Source organism: Salmo salar, chromosome 22, assembly GCF_965601325.2.
Source record: "Salmo salar chromosome 22, fSalSal1, whole genome shotgun sequence".
NCBI classification, from domain to species: domain Eukaryota; kingdom Metazoa; phylum Chordata; class Actinopteri; order Salmoniformes; family Salmonidae; genus Salmo; species Salmo salar.
In genome coordinates this window covers 23,824,389-23,844,888 of record NC_138312.1, presented here as the reverse complement: position 1 = coordinate 23,844,888, position 20,500 = coordinate 23,824,389, and the positions used below count along the sequence as shown (strand labels likewise).

Below are 20,500 nucleotides of genomic sequence, written 5' to 3'. Positions count from 1 at the left end.
AGCATCCCTGTTGTTAGGTTCTTATTTTTCAGAGTAAATAACTCACGGACACTAGTGAAGCTTTAACCAAGTTTAATTCTTCCCAAAGGTTCTGTACAGCTCGTTACCTGTATAAAAGACACCTGGGAGCCATTAAAATGCAAAACAATTTATAACATTTTTGACATGCGTTTTATCTGGATTCTTTTAGTTTTTTTGTGGGACACAAAAAAAGGCAGTGTAGAACACAATTGCCCAAAATGCATTGCTCCAATAACTTTCAAAAGATTGTCCCGAAGTTTGCCCCCCCCCCCCCCCCCCACAAAATGAATTTCCTATGAATTAAGTCGCACAAAAATGTGCATTTTCCTACAAATTCAGTCGAACAAAAATGTGCGCATTTTCACACGAATTAAGCCACACAAAAACGCACAATTTCTGTTGAAATAATTTTTTTACATATTTGCCTGAATTGAGTGTGTGATAGTGTTGATTAAAAACTGCAGTGTGTTTATCTCAAAGTAAATATTTGCTGCAGAGATGAGCTTATTGAATCTGACTATGCTGTATTTAGCTCAGACAGTCACGTGTTGAACAAGAAATAAACAATGTACTCTGACAATTATCATTGTGACTGTACCAGCATCATCAGTTATACTGTAATCTGTCAGCCACTATGTCTAATTAGTGGGAAAAACAGTAGGTAATTAGTTAGTTTGTTATCAAGATGGAGGCCTGGGCAGGCTACACTCATTAACTCATTGGTAATGAGGAGCTGGAGGGAGAGACCAAGGACAACAATACTCAAACATATTTATTTATATCATAGTTTTTAAATGAATACCTCCTACATATCCTTCTTTCCAGGTGGAACTAGAATATCAGTAGCCATGGGGCAAATTATACTGTACAACTATAGAGAAATACTGATATAGAAGTAATAGAAAAAGTACCACTGACCTTTCACAAATCAATATTTTTTAAGGTACAATGACGCAACATGAATGTAGATGACATACTATCAATACAGTGATACGGTGATATATCCGCAACCTTGATTATGATGAGAGGCTTCATAGACACGGTACCAGTCAAAAGTTTGGATACACCTACTCATTCAAGGGTTTTTCTTTATTTTCACTATTGGCTACAACGTAGAATAACACTTTTTGCATTATTTAAACCAAATTGAACATGTTTCATTATTTATTTGAGGCTAAATTGATATTATTTACGTATTATATTAAGTTAAAATAAGTGTTCATTCAGTATTGTTGTAATTGTCATTATTACAAAGATTTTTTTATATATTTTTTTATATATACATTTTTTTATTTATTTATATATATATATATTTAATTGGCCGATTAACCGGCATCGGCTTTTTTTGGGTCCGCAAATAATCGGTATCGGCGCTGAAAAATCATAATCGGTCGACTGTGGTTAACAGTCATTCAAGCCCAGCATACAGTGGGGGGAAAAAGTATTTGATCCCCTGCTGATTTTGTACGTTTGCCCACTTACAAAGAAATGATCGGTCTATAATTATAATGGTAGGTTTATTTGAACAGTGAGAGACAGAATAACAACACAAAAATCCAGAATAATGCATGTCAAAAATGTTATAAATTGATTTGCATTTTAATGAGGGAAATAAGTATTTGACCCCCTCTCAATCAGAAAGATTTCTGGCTCCCAGGTGTCTTTTATACAGGTAACGAGCTGAGATTAGGAGCACACTCTTAAAGGGTGTGCTCCTAACCGCAGCTTGTTACCTATAAAAAAGACACCTGTCCACAGAAGCAATCAATCAATCAGATTCCAAACTCTCCACCATGGCCAAGACCAAAGAACTCTCCAAGGATGTCAGGAACAAGATTGTAGACCTACACAAGGCTGGAATGGGTTACAAGACCATCGCCAAGCAGCTTGGTGACAAGGTGACAACATTTGGTGCGATTATTCGCAGATGGAAGAAACACAAAAGAACTGTCAATATTCCTCGGCCTGGGGCTCCATGCAAGATCTCACCTCGTGGAGTTGCAATGATCATGAGAACGGTAAGGAATCAGCCCAGAACTACACAGGAGGATCTTGTCAATGATCTAAAGGCAGCTGGGACCGTAGTCACCAAGAAAACAATTGGTAACACACTACGCCGTGAAGGACTGAAATCCTGCAGCGCCCGCAAGGTCCCCCTGCTCAAGAATACATATAAATGCCCGTCTGAAGTTTGCCGATGAACATCTGAATGACTCAGAGGACAACTGGTGAAAGTGTTGTGGTCAGATGAGACAAATGGAGCTCTTTGGCATCAACTCAACTCGCCGTGTTTGGAGGAGGAGGAATGCTGCCTATGACCCCAAGAACACCATCTCCACCGTCAAACATGGAGGTGGAAACATTATGCTTTGGGGGTGTTTTTCGTCTAAGGGGACAGGACAACTTCACCGCATCAAAAGGGACGATGGACGGGGCCATGTACCGTCAAATCTTGGGTGAGAACCTCCTTCCCTCAGCCAGGGCATTAAAAATGGGTCGACCCAAAACACACGGCCAAGGCAACAAAGGAATGGCTCAAGAAGAAGCACATTAAGATCCTGGAGTGGCCTAGCCAGTCTCCAGTTCTTAATCCCATAGAAAATCTGTGGAGGGAGCTGAAGGTTCGAGTTGCCAAACGTCAGCCTCGAAACCATAATGACTTGGAGAAGATCTGCAAAGAAGAGTGGGACAAAATCCCTCCTGAGATGTGTGCAAACCTGGTGGCCAACTACAAGAAACGTCTGACCTCTGTGATTGCCAACAAGGGTTTTGCCACCAAGTACTAAGTCATGTTTTGCAGAGGGGTCAAATACTTATTTCCCTCATTAAAATGCAAATAATTTTATAACATTTTTGACATGTGTTTTTTACGACAATTTGTCATACCGTGGACTCATGAACATCAAGGATTTTAGAGACACTTTTGTAACCCTTTCCAGCTTTATGCAAGTCAGCAATTCTTAATTTTAAGTCTTCTGAGATCTCTTTTGTTCGAGTCATGGTTCACATCAGGCAATGCTTCTTGTGAATAGCAAACAAAAATTTTGTGAGTGTTTTTATAGGGCAAAGCAGCTCTAACCAACATCTCCAATCTCGTCTCATTGATTGGACTCCAGGTTAGCTGACACATGACTCCAATAAGCTCTTGGAGAAGTCATTAGCTTAGGGGTTCACATACTTTTTCCAACCAACACTGTGAATGTTTAAATTATGTATTCGATATAGACAAGAAAATACAATAATTTGTGTGTTATTAGTTTAAGCACACGATGTTTGTCTATTGTTGTGACTTTGATGAAGATCAGATCAAATTTGATGACCAATTTATGCAGAAATCCAGGTAATTCCAAAGGGTTCACAAACTTTTTCTTGCCACTGTAGTTTGAGAAAACGTGTTCGTATCAATAATTGATCTACCAATGTTTCTGCACCTCTGCACACAGTTGTGTCACCTGCACAGACAAAATCTGCATAACTAGCCCACTTCCTCTGGATGGTAAAATAGCATGGCCGTATTGGATTTATCTCTAAGTGAGAGACAGGAGAAACGGCAGTAAAATACAGGGTTTATAAAGGTTGACAAGGGCTTTTCTTTTGGAAATCAATACATCAGCAACCCAGAAATACATTGCCAGAGAATAAAAGAGATAATAACTAATACCTTTATACTGTGGTAAAGAAAGCCTTCTTTTTCTTGAATCTATTGATTTTAGTATTTTTTGTTCATGTTATCTGCTAGATGTGACTGTTACCAAAAGCTCAAACCCATGGAGGCTGTTGTTGTATGCCAAAAGAAAGGCCACAGCAAACTGACCCTCATTTTATCTGAAGTTCAGAAAATGCAGAGAATAACGAAGAGAAACTGGGAAAGATGCTCAAGCTTTACATCTCAGAGTGCAGTAGCTAGGCAGCATGTTCACCACCAGGTGTCTTTGTATAATACCATGACACGTTCCACCAAAATAATGTTGACTATAAAACCTCTCGGGCTATAACACCTACACAGAACCCCTCGGACAACAGAACCCACACACATCCATCTGATGATGATAGCTGTGATCCTCCATCTGCAGCATACAGAGAAACCTCTTCAAGCAGAACAGAAAGGAGGAGGAGGATGTTACTGTTATCTCACATTCAGCTTGCTCCACGGAGACTGGGATGAAGTTCTGTGAACAGATCAAGTGACACATGCAGAGCATGTGCAATTTTATCGAACAATGTTCTCCTATGGTAAATACATCATAGGGCTTGACATTACACATGTAGTCATACATGACATTAGGCTAATGTTTTAAACATTATTAAAAATGATCTGGTTTTGGCTTCTCAGACACATGCAATAGTGCTGAGTGATTAGTGCATTTTCAGGTCAGTTCTAAAAAAAATTAGCAAGATTTACTATTATGGTTTCGATTATTTTTTTAAAACTCAATTTGAATACTGTAAAAACACAGAATAAAACAATAAATAAAAGTCCCATGATGGTAGTGACTGCCCATGACTGCTTATCACTTATTAACCTTCAGTTAATTCACATTACTTTAACAAAACATTTGTTGTGTATAATACATTTGTTTTATTTGACGACTTTATTATTTCAAATCATATTTCAAATCATAATCTCATCTCTCTAGAGCTGCTGCCTATGCTGTCTGACAAAATCACTATTTTAATAGTAAATAAGGCATATTTTTATCAATCACTTAGATCATGTATTTTCAGGTAGAGATACCTCACGAAGAAACTGCTCTCTATGTATCCCTTCTTGACCACACATTCATCTGTCTCTTATGTAGCAGGCATTAAAGAAACACAGACCAGACAAATAACCGCGCAATGGATTATGGTAGAACATTGGCCTGTTGGAAACTACAACTCCCTACTACATCGCACAGTTCGGATGTGATCTGATTTAGCTCTGGAAAATATGCAGTGCAATGTGCACATTGAGCTCACAGAAAAAATCTGAACGAAATGTAATTCAAATCATCTTTAATATTCAATTATTACATTTGAAACTTAAAAGTGAATGAGTAGAACTATCTAAATATTTCATATCTAGAGCATACAAAATTGTTTACACAATCTCAAGAATGGCGAACACTAGAATGGCACCGGAGTGGATGGCTGCCGTTTTACCGGCTCCTAACCAAATGTGCTATTTTGTTAATTTTTTCGCGTTGTTTGCAACTTATTTTGTACATAATGTTGCTGCTACTGTCTCTTATGACCGAAAATAACTTCTGGACATCAGAACAGCGATTACCCACCTCGAACTGTACAAAGATTGTTTTCTATAATGAGTCCGATGCGAAGGATATACTGCTTTTTTAGGAACAGGCCCAAATCCCCGTCATTTGGGTGAAGAAAAGACGGAGAAAAAGGGGGCGGAGGTCGGGCTGCCTTCTGAGAATTCATAGGCTAGTTAGTAAACCCCCACTACCATCCGTTCTATTGGCCATCGTGCAATCATTGGAAAACAAAATGGATGACCTACGATCAAGAGTATCCTACCAACGGGACATTAAAAACTGTAATATTTTATGTTTCTACGAGTCGTGGCTGAACGACAACACGGATAATATAGAGCTGGCGGGATTTCCATGCATCGGCAGGACAGAGAAGCTACGTGAGGGTGTATGTCTATTTGTCAATAACAGCTTGTATGCTGTCACGTCTACTCCCGCTCCCTGGCATCGTCCTGCACCTGGGGCCACGTGTCGGGGGGACGGGACGGGGACGGGGACGGGGGGTAATTGTCACGTACTCCCACTCCCCCTCTCCGGCACTCGACCTCGCTAGTTTACTTATCATTACACACACCTGGCACCATCATTACGCGTACCTGTGCATCATGAGACTCACATGGACTCCATCACTTCTATGATTACCTCCCCTATATCTGTCACTCCCTTTGGTTCATTCCCCAGGCCGTATTAGTTATGTTTTCATGTCCAGACGCTACTCTTGTTGTGTATTGTTCCATGTTTAATGAATTATTAAATTCACCCCCTGTACTTGCTTCTCGACTCATTGCTTGCCTGAGGTAGAGTACCATATGATAAGCTGGAGACCACACCATCTACCAAGAGACTTCTCATCTATATTATTCGTAGCTGTCTACTTACAGTACCACCACAAACCTATGCTAAGACTGCACTCAACCAGCTGTATAAGGACATAACAAGACTTTAATGCAGGCAAACTTAAATCCGTTTTAACTCCTTTGTACCAGCATGTCACATGTGCAACCAGAGGGAGAAAAAAATCTAGACCATCTACCTACACACCCCTCACCCTCCATTTGGCAAATCTGACCATAATTCTATCCTCCTGATTCCTGCTTACAAGCAAAAACTATAGCAGGAAGTATCAGTGACTCGCTCAATACAGAAGTGATCAGATGACGAGGATGCTATGCTACAGGACTGTTTTGCTAGCACAGACATTAATATGTTCCAGGACTCATCCAATGACAACGGTGAGACTGCGTATAGGGAGGAGATCAGAGACCTGGCAGTGTGGTGCCAGGACAACAACCTCTCCCTCAAAGTGTGCAAGACAAAGGAGCTGATCATGGACTATTGGAAAAGGAGGGCCGAACAGGCCCCCATTAACATTGACGGGGCTGTAGTGGAGCGGGTCGAGATTTTCAAGTTCCTTGATGTCCACATCAGTCGTGAAGAGGGCACGACAACACCTTTTCACCCCTCAGGAGACTGAAAAGATTTGGCATGGGTCCCCAGAGCCTCAAAAGGTTATACAGCTGAACCATCGAAAGCATCCTGACTGGTTGCATCACCGCCTGGGATGGCAACTGCTCGGCATCTGACCATAAGGCACTACAGATGGTAGTGCGTATGTCCCAGTACATCACTAGGGCTAAGCTTCCTGCCATCCAGGACCTATATACTAGGCGGTGTCAGAGGAAAGAACTAAAAATTGTCAAAGACTCCAGTCACCCAAGTCATAGACTCTTCTCTCTGCGGCAAGCTGTGTCGGAGCACCAAGTCTAGGACCAAAAGGCTCCTTAACAGCTTCTACCCCCAACCCATAAGACTGCTGAAAAATTTATAAAATGTCCACCCGGACAATTTAAAAATGTTTTATTTCACCTTTATTTAACCAGGTAGGCCAGTTGAGAGCAAGTTCTCATTTACAACTGCGACCTGGCCGAGATTAAGCAAAGCAGTATGGCAAAAACAACAACACAGAGTTACACATGGGATAAGCAAACGTACATTCTAAGTCAGAACCGTCCAGATTAGTGATGCTAGTCGGGCGGGCGGGCGGGTACGGGCAGCAATCGGTTGAAGAGAATGCATTTAGTTTTACTAGCATTTGAAAGCAGTGTCGTGTCTTTGGCATCATTAAAACTGAAGACTTATTTATCAAATAACTCTGTAATTATTATTATGCGATTAAACTGATTAATCATGTAACTGTTATTAACTAGGAAGTCGGGGCACCAAGGAAAATATTCAGATTACAAAGTTATAATTATCCTAATATAACTTTCAGATATTTTAATATCTGATCAATTAGTCTTCGAATTAATGAATTATTTACCTCACATTAGTCTCATTCCAAACGTCGTAAATTCTTGGTTATCTGCACGAACCCAGTCTTCACTATGAGTCATCCATACATCAATTGTCTTAAAATCATTTATTTACTAACTAGGTAATTCACAGAAATGCATAACAAAAACAAACAAAGTAGATATGGTTACAAAGAAATGATAGAGGAATGTGCCCTAGTGGGCTAAACTGGTATGGCGGCTTGTTAGACAAAAGGAGAGTGGGGGTCAGCTGAGGACAGTGACACTGGAGATGCGCGTTCACGAGACTTCGCCATTTTTTTCTTTCTCTCTTTGAATGAATACAACGTTGTCTGGTTGGAATATTATCGCTATTTTACGAGAAAAATAGCATTAAAATTGATTTTAAACAGCGTATGATTTTAAAATGGATTGAGTCAGAACTAGGGCTGGCACAATATCTGATCCCGTTAGCGGGATCAAAATCCAGCGAAAAATCATATCGCCAATTAGCATTAAAAAAATATCATAATTTTTTTTTTAAATAAAAAATATATATATATTTTTTTTTATAGATACACCTCTCCTGAATCGACCCACGTCGTCCGATTTCAAAAAGGTTTTACAGGAAAAGCAAATCATTAGATTATATTAGATGAGTCCATCGTAAAAAGCAGCTTCATAGCCATTTTCCGACCAACCACTTGCATCACATATAATCAATAAACAGCTAAATGTAGCACTAACCTTTTACAAACTTCATCAGATGGCACCCCTAGGACATCATGTTATACAATGCATGCATTCTTTTGTTCAATAAAGGTCATATTTATATATAAAAACAGCATTTTACATCTCTGTCTGACGTTGACTACCTAATTTCCCCTCAAAAGCGTCCCGGTAAACAATGCTACGTTTCAATAAATTGCTATACTATAACGATTTTTTAAATGTATATTGTCAATCTAACATTTATAGATGAATATCTCTTGAGAACACCCGTCATACCAGATTTTAAATTAACTTTACTGGGTAATCACACTTTGCGATAAAAGGAGATGCGATACTCAGAAAATGAGCTAATATACAGTGCTCGGCGCCATCTTGGACGCAACACCATGAACCATCTCATCTTCTATAATATTGTCAATAATCGCCTACCTTTAGTTGTCTTCATCAGAAAGCATCCCAGGTCCACAACAGATGTATTTTCGGTCAAAAAGTCCATACTTCACGTTCCATTAGCCTGATGTTGGTAGCGCGTCCTATGGCTCTCTCCAAGCGCAGCTCTGAAGTTCATAATGAAAGCAATCCTCGCGCATGTAGGTTCGTTCAAACATGTCAAACGTTGTATAAAATAAATCTTCAGGGCCTCTAACACCAAGAGAGCCAATAAGATTCGAGGGGGATGATGTCATGGCCTTTAAAACCGTTTCCAAAGGTGGGGGCAGACATGGCCGCCGGCGTCATAATGGTGATGGCCCATCCCCTGTGACCAATTTCAAACTAGTGTCATTCACTGAGTTTTGACTCTATAAGGCTCAAACCACTGTGAAAGGACTGGCGACATCTAGTGGAAGCAATAGGAAGTGCCAAAATATTCCTAAACCCCTGTGTTTTTCAATGGGATAGGTTTAAAGTCAATACAACACATCAGGTATCCACTTCCTGTCAGAAAATGTCTCAGGGTTTTGCCTGCCAAATGAGTTCTGTTATACTCACAGACACCATTCAAACAGTTTTAGAAACTTTAGAGTGTTTTCTATCCATATATAATAAGTATATGCATGCCCTATCTTCTGAGTTTGATTAGTAGGCCGTTGAAAATGGGAACGATTTTTTTTCAAAATGCGCTGTGGCGCCCCCTATCCTAGGGTATCCTCAAGAGGTTAACGTGTAACCGACGGTTATGGATGAATTTTTTGGTGTGTGAAACAAACAGCTTACTGGGGACGGCGGGGTATTTCTGCAGTAACATGGACTTTTAACAACGTGATAAAAACTTTGTTGCTCCTTGCTGAAATTTAAAATGTTCATTCAAATTATGTTAACTGGTGTGGCTCATGCAATGGAATGTATTTTTTGTAATGTCAGTTGAGTTAAATCAACAAATCACAACACATATAAATGGGTACACTCCATGCTTTTTCTTCCTGCTTTGCACCTATGGGTACACTAGCAATGGCCGCCAGTCCACTCATTATGCCATTACTGACTTGAATGTTCTATTCATTCTATTTCTATGGCAGCACATGCAGTCAGGAGCGGAGGAGAAAATGTGAGTCAATAAAAAAAAACTGTTGCTATCAAAAGATTATTAGGGTGACTGCGGTCATTTAGCTGGCTGATTACCGTCATTGAAAATTCCATGACCTTCACAGCCCTAGAAAACGATACTTTCTCCAGTCATAAAGTGCAGGAAGAAACCAGCCACTGTAGTCAAACTGATGGATATGTCTGTGTGTAAGTACGTACGTGGCTGAGACGTGAGCCTGAACACTGTGAGTAGTGTTATAGTACGGCAGACAGCATTAGCGCCTCATTAAGGTAATTGTATCTCTGTGCTCCTTGCTCCCTACTCCATGGGGAGCTGCAAAACAATTTAGTTTATCTCCCTGGCATTTCACTTCAGCATGTGCACTGCGTGTGCTGTGTGCATCAGTGGAGGCTGCTGAGGGGAGGTTGGCTCATAATAATGTCTGGAATGGTGTGTAATGGCTGGAATGAAATGGTAAATGGCATGAAAAACATGTGGTTGATACCATTCCATTCACTCAATTCCAGCCATTATTATGAGCCGTCCTCCCCTCAGCAGCCTCTACTGGTGTGCATGCCTCCCAGTGTGGCAGGATGTTCTCTCTCTTTGTGTGTTGTTACCTACAGTAACAAACTACAGATTACAGTTTATTAAGAAAAATCATAATTTGTGTTTCTTGTGTCTGGGCTTATTCATCCACACTATGGGGCAGTATCAGACATAGGGAATGTATGGCTTTCCTACCACTTGTCAGTATTTGGTATCATACTTACTTTATCCAGTCACGTAACACCCTTTGCAGATATGGCTACCTTGCGCGCTGCTCTGAATAAATGTAATTGAACCGCTGAAAACCATCCCACTTACTGGCCAACAGATTTTCTCATGGAGTTTTCAATAAGGTTATCTTAAAAGAAAAAAAAACATCCGATTAAATACAGTGTACCTTTAAGTTATAATATCTATAATATCTGTAATATCAAGAGAACGGGTTCAGAATATTAGGGTAATGAAAGAAAATGATCTAAATACAGTTGAAGTCAGAAGTTTACATACACTTAGGTTGGAGTCATTAAAACTCTTTTTTCAACCACTCCACAAATTTCTTGTTAAACAAACTATAGTTTTGGCAAGTCGGTTAGGACATCTACTTTGAGCATGAGACAAGTCATTTTTCCAACAATTGTTTACAGACAGATTATTTCACTTATAACTCACTGTATCACAATTCCAGTGGGTCAGAAGTTTACATACACTAAGTTGACTCTGCCTTTAAACAGCTTGGAAATTTCCAGAAAATTATGTCATGGCTTTATAAGCTTCTGATAGGCTAATTGACATCCTTTGAGTCAATTGGAGGTGTACCTGTGGATATATTTCAAGGCCTACCTTCAAACGCAGTGCCTATTTGCTTGACATCATGGGAAAATCAAAAGAAATCAGCCAAGACCTCAGAAAACTAATTGTAGACCTGAAGGTACCACACTCATCTATACAAAAAAATAGTACGCAAGTATAAACACCTTGGGACCACGCAGCCATCATACCGCTCAGGAAGGAGGCGCGTTCTGTCTTCTAGAGATGAACGTACGTTGGTGCGAAAAATGCAAATCAATCCCAGAATAACAGCAAAAGGACCTTGTGAAGATGCTGGAGGAAACAGGTACAAAAGTATCTATATCCACAGTAAAACGAGTCCTATATCAACATAACCTGAAAGGCAGTTCAGCAAGGAAGAAGCCACTGCTCCAAAACCGTCATAAAAAAGCCAGACTATGGTTTGCAACTGCACATGGGGACAAAAGATCGTACTTTTTGGAGAAAAGTCCTCTGGTATGACGAAACAAAAATATAACTGTTTGGCCATTATGACCATCATTATATTTGGAGGAAAAAGGGGGATGCTTGCAATGTGGATATATTTAAAGCAGCATCTCAAGACATCAGTCAGGATGCTCAAGACATCAGTCAGGAAGTTAAAGCTTGGTCGTAAATGGGTCTTCGAAATGGACAATGACCCCAAGCATACTTCCAAAGTGGTGGTAAATAGGCTTAAGGATAACAAAGTCAAGGTATTGGAGTGGCCATCACAAAGCCCTGACCTCAATCCTATAGAAAATTTGTGGGCAGAACTGAAAAAGCGTGCGCGAGCAAGGAGGCCTACAAACCTGACTCAGCTGCACCAGCTCTGTCAGAAGGAATGGGCCAAAATTCACCCAACTTATTGTGGGAAGCCTGTGGAAGGCTACCTGAAACATTTGACCCAAGTTAAACAATTTAAAGGCAATGCTACCAAATATTAATTGAGTATATGTAGACTTCTGACCCACTTGGAATGTGATGAAAGAAATAAAAGCTGAAGTAAATTATTCTCTATTGTATTATTCTGACATTTCACATTCTTTAAAATAAAGTGGTGATCCTAACTGACCTAAGACAGGGAATTTCTACTGGAATTAAATGTCAGGAATTGTGAAAAACTGAGTTTAAATGTATTTAGCTAAGGTGTGTGTAAACTTCCAACTTCAACTGTATATGCATATCCATCTCCGTTTCAGCACCAATTCGTACATTTAAAAATACTCTGATCTTGTAGATTATTAGGGTTAGGAAAATATTTATGAATCCTAAAAAAAATAGTTTGGAGAGCCTTTATGCACGAAAGAAAGAAACCTAGACCGTATTCATGGTTTCCTCGCAAGTAGAGGTAGTGGAATTATTAAGTATTTAAGTCAAGGTCAGAATACGTAGACACACCTTCATTTATTCAATCACCATCCCAAACGAATAGTGGGTGGAATGTATATTGAGGAACCAAAGAAATAAGGTGTTTGCCGTACTCCTAACTACCGGTACCCAAAACTACACAACTAATCACAACAGCAATACCATTGCCTTTAACAAATCTTAGTTCAGTCACCAGTTTAAGTTGAGAGTGGGGGTATCCATGGCATTTTCCAATTATGTTCCTATTTTGCAAGTCAAAAAAATTGAGAACCTTTCATAATGTTGCCAAACAAAGACTCAACAAACTTACCTGAGACTCCCTGTCTCTGCCAGTCTGTCCCTGCATATCTGTCCCCAACTCTGCTGTCTGTGTGCCATCATTGTGAAACATTTCCATTAGAATTTCATTTCTTTCTTATGAACATTTTATCAACTAGTCTTTGAGATATTAGGCTACTAGGGTTCTTACTTTGCGTTTTGGTGTACTGAAAAATACTCTGATGTCCGTCTTTTATTTTTCTGCCATTTTTCTACCTGGCTGGCTGGCTACACACAGTGTGTAGGTTATTTACAGTAGGAGATGGGCTTCTATCATCTTATCTTTTATCATTCTATTTGGGCTTCGATCTAAAAGGTAGCTAGCAAATGTGAAACGGATTAAAATGACAAGAGTTGACAGCTGTATGAGTTCACCATTTACACAACATATGCTGCAACCTTTTGTAATTTTAATAGTTTGTTTCATATTGGCTGGCTTCCAACAATAGCTGAATTTGCAAAGCTAGCGAGCACCAATTCCGTTTCAGTGGTGTTTGCTATAATCTTTGCTACCCGGGTTAAATAAAGGTGAAATAAAATAAATAAATAAAAGTTCCCTTGCGACAATTTAGCTTTTGCAAAGAGACCATTAAATATATTTAAGACAATGGTAGAAGAGAGTGTAGTTCTGTTCAGTTTGGACTTCAGTTTATCGCTAACCTTATCACAGGGACTTTGAAGCACTAACTTACATCATCTGCGTGCTGATCTTGGAATAAATTGACGATAGCAAAGATTCCATCTTTGACGAGGCCACATAAATGGATTAGGTACTAGCTAGCTTAATAGTTAATATTTGCCCTCTAGCTCTGCATATTCAGCTAGTGTGTGTGCGCGATTGACTGGATTAACCTCACGTCAGTTACGTTCATTGAGTGCCTTTCAGACAGTGGATACCACCCCTCTGTTACCTTGCCAACTAAGGAACTGGCAGTGGATCAAACCATTGTGAGGCAAAGGGTGGGGGGGTTGCAATCTTTTGAAACTTAAAAACGCGCTATTAAGTGTCTATAATCAGCACAATTGCTTTCATTGCGTATTATTCATATTATTTAAATTACATAGTTATGTTTCAGTGATATATTGGGGGGGACAAATCATATTTTTCCCAGGATGGGGGGGTCGTGTCGTCCCCCCCCCCCCCGGGATTTCCGCCCCTGGGTTGGATAGCATGCTATTCTCATGCTTAAGTTGAAGGTCAGAATACACATAGATAAAATAGTGCATAAAAAAGGAATTACGTTCCATTTACGCATGCTTAACTCGGGTTGGAATTTCCCCCTATGTGCATTACTTATGTGTCAATCAAATATCAGCTCAAGCTGGGAATTTCAAACCTCTGAGTTACACATTGTTACATGACGACCAATGTCACTCCAGGAAGCAGAATGCTAGGAGAAACAGGAACAAGCTGAGATGTGATTGACATTTGACGGAGCGGAAAGCAGACAAACAGGTCATCTGTTCGTCACAAGAGTGACTCATGACCCTTGCAGGCCTATAAGCGTTGCAGAGAGCCCCAGCTAACCTTCCCTCTTCCTCCTGATGTCATGATGCTGAAGGCGAGCTTCACAGGAGCATCTGGACCTTGGCTGCACACTGCAGTATCCATTTCCTAATTCCACTCCAGTCAATAGGCCACGCTTACACAACTGTGACACACACACCAACTGTTCAGAAAACAATACATTTACGTTACTGAGATCAACTTATTTTCAAACCTTTAAATATTCTGATTGACTTGACTGTCCAATAATCACTCTTCTGTCCATGAATTAGACCAAAGAAAAGCATTGAGTCAGGCCTTGCTGGGCCCTTACTTTTATGTAAATCCTTAATGTTGACTTGGAAAAGATCCTTGTAGCAGGGAAGCAACCCAAGAAACCAACCATCAGCTCTCTACGTCTCCCTGGCCATTAAGTGGCTATTGATAGGGTGGTGGTGAGTCCATCTGTGGTCTAGATAATGACAGAGGCGGTGCCAGCCAAGGTCCCCATGCACACTGCCTGAGTAATGGTGGAGGTGGCACTGCCAAGATGCCCACTGAGCGGATAATGACTCTTATACTGGGTTCATCCTTCCTTCCTGACCTTTTAGCAGGGTTGGGGAATAAATGATTCCATGTAATTAGTTACATGTAATATATTGTCCACCCACTCTACCCAGAGTGGGTGAAAATGTGCTTTGGTGGTGAAATTTCACTTCCTTATGTTATAAAATACATTTTACCAAGAAAAATATGATTATTCACGTTGGGGTCTTTCGTGAACATATCATTAACATTATTTCCAAAAAGTCTGATTTCGTAAACTAATAAATCTGTTGACATTAGGATTGCACATTTTGGGGAATATTCAGAGGTGGAAACTTTCCGTGGGAATTAACAGGAATATTTGGGAATTTGTAACGGGTGTCGTTGGGTAGAGATGACCAAAACGCAGCAGGAATGTGGATGCTCATCTTTATAATTTATTAAATAAAGAGAACCTCAAAAACAACAAAACAAAGAACGACAGAAGACAGTTTCACAGGCTAAGACAACTAGCAGTGCAAAAGATAACTACCCACAAAATCCCCAGGTGAAAACAAGCATCTAATATATGACTCCCAATCAGGAACAATGACATACAGCTGTTCCTGATCGGGAGCCACACAAACCACACAGAAATAGACAGACTAGAAAACCATAGAAAACCAACACTAGAACATATACTCAAACCCCAGACTACATACACCAAACACCCCTTTAATAACACACACAACCCCAACCATACAAAACAAATACCCTTCTGCCACGTCCTGACCAAATTATAATACAATTACTCCCTCTGCTGGTCAGGACGTGACAGAATTAAAGGGAATATATGGGAATTAACAGAAACATATGCAAATGAATATTAATACCGTTTCAATGTAGATGTATTTTGCATTGGATATATTTAACATATCATATGAAGACAAAAACATAAACCTTTTACCTTATCATAAGTAGACATAATTGCAAATGATTAAATCCTTCCAATAGAAAGAAAAAAAACTATTTAGTTGCAAATTGAACTTTAATTAAATGAGTTGACTCTTCACATGGGATGATTTCATTGAACAACAAAAGAAAGGGAATATTGAATGATCCCCAATGATCCATCGCTTCTCCCAAAAACATTTTCAACATACTGTAAAATGATAGTCTAGAAACAAAAGCTTTGGTTGACTTCCATGTCTTCTCTGTGGACCTCCTCAATGTACACCTCTTGAACATCAGACTCTGAGGCCTCATCTTCACTGTCACTTTCCAACCTTGTTGAGGATGGCTTGTAGCAGACTCAAAAAGACTCAACATTTCCCAGGTGGCCACCAATTTCTCAAATCTTGTATTGGTCAGCCTGTTGCGTGCTTTGGTGTGTGTGTTCCCAAACAAGGACCAGTTGCGCTCTGAGGTGGCTGATGTTGGTGGGATTTGGAGGAAGATGGAGGCAACAGGGGAAAGAGCCTCAGATCCACAAAGTCCCTTCCACCAGGTGGCTGATGAGGTATGTTGGCACAACTGCCATATTGCATCTCCATCCTAAAGCCCTTGCTTGGAAGAGGACTTCGCCAGACTGCCAAGAACATTGCCATTATCCAGGCCAAGGTGGCAAGACACGATAGTGATGACACCATAGGCCTTGTTGATCTCTGCACCAGACAGGATGCTCTTGCCAGCATACTTGGGGTCCAACATGTACGCTGCAGCGTGTATGGGCTTCAGGCAGAAGTCTTCACGCTTTTTGATGTATTTTAGAACTGCAGTTTCCTCTGCTTGGAGCAATAGTGAAGTGGGCAGGGCAGTACAGATTTCTTCTCTTACATCTGCAAGCAAAGTCTGAACATAAGACAGGATGGCATTGTCTCCCTCAATCCGTGCAATGGCTACTGCTATAGGTTTCAGGAGTTTCAGACTGCTTACCACTCTCTCCCAAAATACATCATCCAGGAGGATCCTCTTGATGGGGCTGTCCATATCGGCAGACTGTGATATGGCCATTTCTCGGAGAGACTCCTTCCCCACCCTCAAACATGATGACAACACCACCCCAATGGACGTTGCTCTTATTCTTCTCACTTTGCTTGTTGTGGTAGATTGCTGCTATAACTTGATGTCCCTTCACATAGCTAACCATTTCCTTGGCTCTCTTGTAGACGGTATATCCATTGTTTTCAGTGCCATGATGTCCTTGAGGAGAAGATTCAAAGCATGAACAGCACAGCCAATGGATGTGATGTGAGGGTAGGACTCCTCCACTTCAGACCAAGCAGCCTTCATGTTACAGCATTGTCTGTCACCAGTGAAAATACCTTCTGTGGTCCAAGGTCATTGATGACTGCCTTCAGCTCATCTGCAAGGTAGAGACCGGTGTGTCTGTTGTCCCTTGTGTCTGTGCCCTTGAAGAATACTGGTTGAGGGGTGGAGATGATGTAGTTAATTATTCCTTGCCCACTAACAAACGACCACCCATCAGAGATGATTGCAATACAGTCTGCTTTCTCTATGATTTGCTTGACCTTCACTTGAACTGTTGAACTCTGCATCTAGCAAATTAGTAGATAAAGTATGTCTGGTTGGAGGGGTGTATGCTGGGCGAGGAACATTCAGAAATCTCTTCCAATACACATTGCCTGTGAGCATCAGAGGTGAACCAGTTGCATACACAGCTCGAGCAAGACATTCATCAGCATTTCTTTGACTACGTTCCTCCATTGAGTCAAAAAAAACTTCTGATTCCAGGAGGACCATGAGCTGTTGCTATCGTTAAGGTGTCTGATTCATCATTTTCACCTCGAATAGAGGTAGAGGGACTTTTGCTTGTTGTGAGCGCTGAGCGAACTTTATGCACTTTGCCAGATGATTCTGCAGCTTTGTTGCATTCTTCACATATGATTTGGCACAGTATCTTTTCCTTCTACATTAGCTGAAATGAAATGTCTCCACACATCCGATAGTGCCCTTTGTTTTTTCCTGTAAAGTGTAATGTCTGCTTCCAACTCACACCCTCAAACACGTAGATCCCCTGAACGCAGCTCACTTTCCAGCTCACTTTCCAGCTCACACTCTCAAACACCTAGATCCCCTGGAAGCAACTCACTCTCAAGATCCCAATCATCTGAATTCTAATCACCTGTTCACACACCTGTATGTCATTATCACACACTATTTAGTTCAGTTCTTTGCACCCCATCACTGTGAGGTGTTGATGTTTTGTGACACACGTCATTCAGAGCGCTGGTTTTCCAGTGATTTATTCCTCCTGTGTATGATAGTTTTTGCCTGCCTCACTAACGACACCTTTTTGCCTGTTCGCTGCCTGTACTGTAGCCCTTTAGGTAACAGGATTTCCTGTTATCTACCTATTTCCTGATCTCCCGGACTACGTTACTAGCCTTTTCCCTGCCTGTACTATTGCCCTTTTGGACCCCCTGTGTATGACGTTCTGCCTGCCCCTGGACCCAGCTACCTGCCTCCTCCTGTGGTCCTTTGCAATAAACACCTGCTGCGCCCTGCATTTGAAACCAGCTCTCTGTCTCCCCTCGTGTTCATTACATAAAGATGAGAAAAAAATGAGTTAAAAAAAATACTACAATTCCATGTACAGATAAATTGTTCAACTCCTTTGTAAGATTAATGTTTTCAAATGAAACATGTATGGAAACAGGTGAATTAACACTCCTCAGTTAGCAGGCTCAAGCAAGCTAAAACCCACATGGCAGCAAAAACTAATTAGCAGAAATTGTTAACAAGTTAGAAATGTTTTAAACATACTTTGCTGTGGGCTACTATTTACTAGTTAACAAAAAATATTGTATGTCATATAACATATATTCACCCCATCCAGTAATGTAATCAAAACTTACCAGAAAGCATGTAGTCCTTGGCTCAGACAGTGTAGTAGTATGGGCTCAGTAGCATCTCATTAGTGTGCAAGATCTTGAATCAGCTGTACATGTAATGGAAGAGTGCACTGCACATGTGATGGAAGAATGCACTGTGCATGCAGAGGTTTGCAATTCCTTTGAATTGGGGATAATATGCCACAAGAGCTAGAATTGCCATATATATATCCCACAAAAAAAAGTTCACTGTTATAAGCTAACTTTTTTGATGAATTTAAGCAAAACTCCCTAAATTCCCAGGCTTAACTTCCCATGGAATATTTACGGGGGAAAATCTGGAAATTTACCGGAAAGTTTCAGGCCCTTTGCAACCCTAGTTGACATAGAGGTGCAGGGCTTCTCATAACAATTTTTAAGTATTTAACATTTTGTGGTCGTCTTCAAAATTACTTCCACGGTTCGCAAAAAGCTAAATTAGCATGACACTAGCTGATTTAAATGTAAAAGGCTTTGAAAATAAAAATATTGGTATACGCTCAGTGCTCCGTTGATATTTCACATAGAGACGCTTGTTTTTGAACAAAATCTTTGAAAAATAACAAGAATTTTGAAGTCATATGAAAAGCGTATATCAAATATGAAATTAGTACATGTAATGTCTCAAAATCGATAGCCATCTTACCGCTATATTGTTTTCTGTCCAACGGATTCGAAATGAAAGACGATGAGTTCAACAGGAAAGTGAGCCTGTCAGGTAGCCAGTAGCTTTAATTCTTGCACAGAATGCAGCCTAGTTGACGTGATGCAATTTTCCTGATATTTGACCTCTTTTTTCTCTGGCCTCCATTGATTTAGTGCCCCTAATTCTGACCATCCTACAAGTGTAAAATCTCCCAAAACTTTTGAACGGATTATGATAGGGACATGAGGTTTGGACCGTTGGTTTTCTTAGATGAGTATCTATTATTTTACCCATTGGTCAAAAGATGCGTTTTTGATTGGACACCCTACATGTGAAAATACATTATGACACCTTTCTGATTTCTCAAATACATGAAATTTGCATTTAACAAAGGCACAAGTTTATGTTTGTTCCACCAGAGCAAGTCTGACCACGAGTCATAGACCACTATGATGACACACCAAATGCGTTTGATAGATCCTTTTTGTCTTTTTCTAATGCCTCTTAAACACCCACAACAGTGGAATCCACTTTTTCGTGCTGAAAGACGATGGCCAGAGCTTATCCATGATGTTGCACAACAATGTAAGTCAAAAAGTCATTGTTTTAGTGAAAGTATGATATTTGGGCTTGAGTTAGAGCAATGGGACAGGACTGTAACTACCAATTGGGGGAAAAAATGGGTAAAAGTACAAAAAAACTATAATAATAAAAAGATAATGATATCAAAAAGATGTACACCAGGACAACCTGCCACTGAGTGGTACTAGTGGTAAAGAAAGAGGGATGGGTCAATACAGCAAAGTGGCCCAATTCCATCTTCAGATTGGTGAAGATATTGATACAGTAATTTCCCAATAAAACAAGACTCCAAAACATACACTAGGGTATTGAGCCCTGCCTTGCTTTGGTAGAGCGAACTTGTTGAAGCATCAACAGCGGTATAGGGTGTTGGCTTCCTCCTCCCCTAGCGAAAAGCACCATGCTCCTACTGTTTGTCATGTGGTAATTCACCTTCAGTGACCCTGCACGCATACCCCCCTTTCAGAGTTTCCTAATTTCTATGCACATTTTAATGGGGAGA

The 20,500-nt window shown here is 40.3% G+C and overlaps 1 protein-coding gene across 1 annotated transcript in view; it reads right to left on the bottom strand.

Moving 5' to 3' along the window:
- Positions 1-20,500, bottom strand: part of LOC106583006 (rap1 GTPase-activating protein 1) — a 158,460-nt gene that overhangs the window by 124,786 nt on the left and 13,174 nt on the right. The gene's annotated exons all lie outside the window — the stretch shown is intronic.